We start from the raw sequence: 5,418 nt of genomic DNA, 5'->3' as shown, positions 1-5,418 counted from the left end.
ATTCTTAACAGCTGCTCTGCAAAGAAGAAAGCTGTAGTTCAGGGGTCCCCAACCCTTTCTGGCAGGGAGCTTCGTCTCATTTTCCCAGAGCCAAGGCCCCTCCGCAGGGCGAGGGGGTGGGGCTGGGGTGACAACCACCGCTCTCTCACCCTGCCTCTACCACTCGGAGGTGTTTGTCTCCTCTCCTGGGGGTGCCTCCCACGGGGGGCTGTCGTTGCACAGTCCCTGGGCAATGCCGAGGCCAGGTCTTGGGACATAGCTCTTCATAAACAGAGAGATTGTCACCACCTCCCCCTGTGCCCGGGACAGGGGGGACGCTGAGGCTCAGAGAGGCTGAGTGACCTGCCCAACGCCACACCGGTGCTGTGGGGCAAGGTTAGGACAGAGCACACACCTTCTGAGTCCACTCCAGGCCTCTGGAAGTCCTTTATTTGGGCAGTTCTTCATTCGATTAGGGGATTCCTTCAGTGACATAACTGCTTATCACCCAAACCTAATTGCCATTTGTCAGTAGAATGTGTCAGCTTCTACAGTGTGATAGCTTTCTGGCCACGTGGACAAAGACCATGCCTGTTTCTTTCTCTGTGTGTCCCCAGCTCTAGCCTTGGGTTTCTTGAGTGAATGTTGAGCAAGCTGTTAATTGTTCAGGGTGAAGGGTCTATGTTTTGGAGGCAGGAAGGTGGGTGGGGAGGGAGCAGGGCACAGAAAGAAGTGAACATGGTCAGCTCTTCAGTTAGCAAAGGGCAGAGATTGGCTCCTGCTGGTTGGAGGCCTGAATGTTGTTTGGGGTGGATGGAGCTCACAGCTGCTGCAATGGGCCGGGAGAGCTACCTGATTCAAGCAAACTCCAGGGTCTTCAGCCCCAAAGGGGTGGAGGGTGACTCACACTCACGCTCCATGATTGGCTCCCTTCCTTGTCGCCTACCTCCTTCTGGAAGTCCTTGAATGTCCATTTTCTCTGGCCACCGTGGGGGCAGGAGTGTGTGGCTCAGAACCTGGTCTCCCCAGGTGCCCGAGATGTGCTCTCACTGAGAACACGCTGTTGTGGGAGCAGGCGACACTGACATGGTGGGTTCAGACACACCCCCCGTCTTCAGGTTCTCATTGGGAGGCAGGCCAGGGGGACAGAGGGCAGGCAGACTCTTGAGGGGGAGCAGTCCTCTCAGGGAAGGTGGGCATGTTAAGATTCTTTCTTAGCAATGACACCAAAAGCACAAGTTACAAAAAGAAAAATAGATACACTGGACTTCACCAAAATCAAAAGCTTTTGTGTTACAACGAAAGATGCTGTGAAGACAGTGTAAAGACAACTCACAGAAGGGAAGACATTTTTTGCAAATCATCTATCTGATAAGGGGTTTGTATCCAGACTATATAAAGAACTCCTACAACTCACAATAAAAGCACACATTTAGGGGCGCCTGGGTGGCTCAGTTGGTTGGGCGACTGCCTTCGGCTCAGGTCATGATCCTGGAGTCCCGGGATCGAGTCCCGCATCGGGCTCCCTGCTCGGCAGGGAGTCTGCTTCTCCCTCTGACCCTCCCCCCTCTCATGTGCTCTCTGTCTCTCATTCTCGCTCTCTCAAATAAATAAATAAATCTTTAAAAAAAAAAAGCACACATTTATTTTTTTTTAAATATTTTATTTACTTATTTGACAGAGAGAGAGCAAGAGAGGGGACACAAGCAGGGGGAGTGGGAGAGGGAGAAGCAGGACTCCTGCTGAGCAGGGAGCCCCATGTGAGACTCGATCCCAGGACCCTGGGATCATGACCTGAGCCAAAGGCAGACGCTCAATGACTGCACCACCCAGGTGCCCCTAAAAGCACACATTTAGAAAAGGGGAAAAGGTTCAAATACGTATCGCCCCAAAAGAAGACATAGGAGAGGCCGGTAAGCACACCTGGAGATGCTCCTCATCACTAAGCACCAGAGCGGACCGGTGACTCCTCAGAAGGTGAAACAGAGCCACCACATGACCCAGCAACGTCATCCCTAGCTGTACACCCACAAGAAGTGAAGACATATATGCACACGGAGGCTTGAACACAAATGTGCACCGCAGCATCATTCACAGGACCCCAAAGTAGAAACAACCCAAATGTCCATCATGTGAGGAACAGATACACCAAATATGGTCCATCCACACGATGGAATATGACTCAGATGTAAAGAGAAAGGTAGTCTGACACCTGCCATGATATGGATGAACCGTGAGGACACTGGGTTCAATGAAAGAAGACAGTCACAAATGGCCCCTCTTGGATGGTTCTATTTATATGAAATGTCCAGAGTCGGCAAATCCTTTGAGACAGAAAGCAGATTCATACTTTCCAGGGGCTGGGGGAGGGAGGAACCGGGAGTGGCTGGTAATAGCTCGAGGTTCCTTTTGGGGGTGATAAAAAGGCAAAATTACACTGTGGTGGTAGTTCCCAACTTTATGATTGTACTAAAAACACTGATTTATACACTTTAAATGTATGTATTATATGGCATGTGAATTATATCTCAATAAAGCTGTTTAAAAAAAATCCTTTTGCAAATGCCTGGAAACCAGCTCAGAGTGATATAAGCAAAAAGGGAATTTGTTAGCTTCTGTACATCAGTAAGTGAGTAAATTCAAACACAGGCTGGCTTCAGGTTCTGCCTGATTCAGGGGCTAAAACAGGTCATCAGCCCAACACCCAGGCTGAGAATCGGGGAGTGGTCTGAATGCTTTTGCCTGACTAGGGGGTAATGGATCCTGAGCAACCCTATCTATACCCATTGCAGGCTTGAGTTGGCTCAGGAGGTAACCACTTGAGAGACGGAGAGGGAGGCCTTCCTGGCTTGTCTATAGGGAAGGCGAGGTTGGGGGACCGAGCTGGAAGAGGGAAGAAGCTCTCCCCACACCTGGTTACCTCTGAGTCATCTTATGATGCTATGCAAATACTTGATCACCTTATTCATTCAGTCACCCAGAACATATTTACTGAGCCCCTGCTGTGTCCAGACCCTGAATTGGGATAGAATATCAATCCAGCAGCTTTGGTGTCTGCTCTTAATCATCCAGCAGAGAATGGTGCTGAGGAAACAAGCCTGGACCATAGAGTGTGCCAGGTGCTACGATTCAGAAGGTCCAAGGTATTTTGGGAGCACCCGCCTGGCCTTGGACGGGGTGGGGGTCAGGCTGGCCCCCTGGAAGAAGCAGTCACTAAGCTGAGCCATACAAGAGTGCAGGAGGAAGGGGAGCAGGACCTGCCAGGGCGGAACCAGCTGGGGCAGGGTGAGGAAGAGGAGCGGGATGTACAGAGTAGAGCCTGGGGAGGTGGAGGGGTTGGTGGATGCCGGTCAGGGAGGCCTTGTAAACTGTGTTAAGGAGGCTGGACGTGATCTGCAGGCCAGTGGTCTCTGATGAAACCTATCATTGATAGGACGGTGTGAATGCACCTGGCCTGGCCTGCGTGTGGAACAAAGCTGATCTACACCAGCCAGGGTTCTGATCCACGACTGGGACTTCTGGATTCGTGTCCCCCGCCTCTGAGCCTCTCCACGTTGGCTTGGACCCTCAGATACACCCCCAACATATGGGAGCTCAGCCCCCTGTCCACAGCCCTTGTTCACCCTCCATGAGTTTCATCTTCCTCTTCGATGAAGGAGCAGATCCGGGAGCCACCTGCCGCGGCCCAGCTCACTCATCTTCCCGGGGAGGGACAGATCGGATACAGGGTAGGTAAGGAAAAGGCCTGAGGACACCACTAGCTGCCTCCTTCTGAGGAGGTCTAATCACACTTATTAGCCCTGGGAAGCAGAGGAGGAGGAGGAGCTGAGGAAAGGAATCCATCTGGGAAGGGTTTCTCTCAGTGTCTTGATGTGCGAAGCACCAACTGCCTCTGTAACCTCCGCCCGCTCCTCTGCCAGTAGACTGTGTCCCCGCATGCCATGTCGGTGATACCAGCAGGTGTCAAACAAGGTCAAAATGCAGATCAGGCACAGCCACAGCTGTGTCCTAACAGCACCCCCGGACTCCAGCATTCACGTCGGTGACGCACTTCGATTCAGCAAGTGTTGAGGGAATGCTGACAGTTCATTCATTTATTCCTTTGCTCATTCATCATTTACTCAGAATTCTATGATTGCATTCCTAGCGCCAGACACTGTGCTGGGTGCTGGGTGGGGACGAGAGGAACTGGACAGGGTCGCAGCTGGCAGCACCCCCCAACCCCATATGCGTGGATGAGGCCATGAATTAAAAGACAGCTACCTGGCAGAGGGACATATGCGGTTACGGGGGGAGCACAGCAGCTGACAAAGCTCAGAGAAGAGGCACCCACTGGGCCAGGGGATCCCTGGAGAGAGAGGTTTATGCTAAGTGTTCCTGTGCACACATTTCAGGATACACAGACAATAGCCCCTAACTGGAAACAACCCGAATGTCCAGTTACAGTGGAATGGGCATCCATACCATGGAATATTGTGCAGAGAAGGGGACAAAGAACCCTAGAGACACACAACCACATTGTTGGGCAAAAAAAGAACACGGATTTTCCAAATCCAGCCACAACAAGTCCAAGACAGACGGAACTGAACTGCAGTGCGCAGGGATGCACATTCACGGGGGTAAAGCTATAAGGGAAAACAAGATGATCGGAAATTCAGATGAACAGTTCTGTCTCAGGGGAGGAGACAGTTATGACTGGGGAGAGGCACACAACGGGTTTTGGGGATGTAAATAATGTTCAGTCCTGGGCCCTGGTGCTTGATTGTTCTTGGACATTTGCTATATAACCATTCGTTAAATTGTACAAATTTGTGGCTTGAGCACAGACAACAGCTCATCTTCCCCAGTGAGGGGACATTTATGCACTTGAGACAGAGGAACATGGTAGTTACATGCTCATGCTTTGCTGTCAGCTGCCTGGGTTCATTTCCACTTGGGCAAGCGACTTGACCAGTCTAAGCCTCAGGTTTCCTCATCTGTGAAATGAGGATAACAATAGTAACAGGCTCATGAAATTGTTTTAGGATGAAATGTGATAGTGAATGTAAAGTGCTCAACACAGACTCAGGCAAAAAAATGTAACCGTCATCAGCATGATTACCATCATCCTCACCATCACCGTAATTACCATCCCCAGCATCGTAACCATTATCACTCTCATCTACATCATCACCACCATCACCATCATCACCACCATCCTCATCATCACCACCATCACCATCATCACCATTCTCATCACTATCATCCTCATCATCACCTTCCTCCTCCTCATCATCATCACCACCACCATCACCACCACCATCACTACTATCATCATCATCATCGCCACCATCCTCATCATCACCTTCCTCATCACCACCATCATCATCACCACCATCATCATCACCACCAACATCACCATCATCATCACCTTCCTCATCATCATCATCATCACCACCA

Source organism: Mirounga leonina, unplaced genomic scaffold (assembly GCF_011800145.1).
Source record: "Mirounga leonina isolate KUSES-001 unplaced genomic scaffold, KU_Mleo_1.0 Mir_180, whole genome shotgun sequence".
Lineage (NCBI taxonomy): Eukaryota > Metazoa > Chordata > Mammalia > Carnivora > Phocidae > Mirounga > Mirounga leonina.
Note: the sequence above shows the minus strand (reverse complement) of the source record.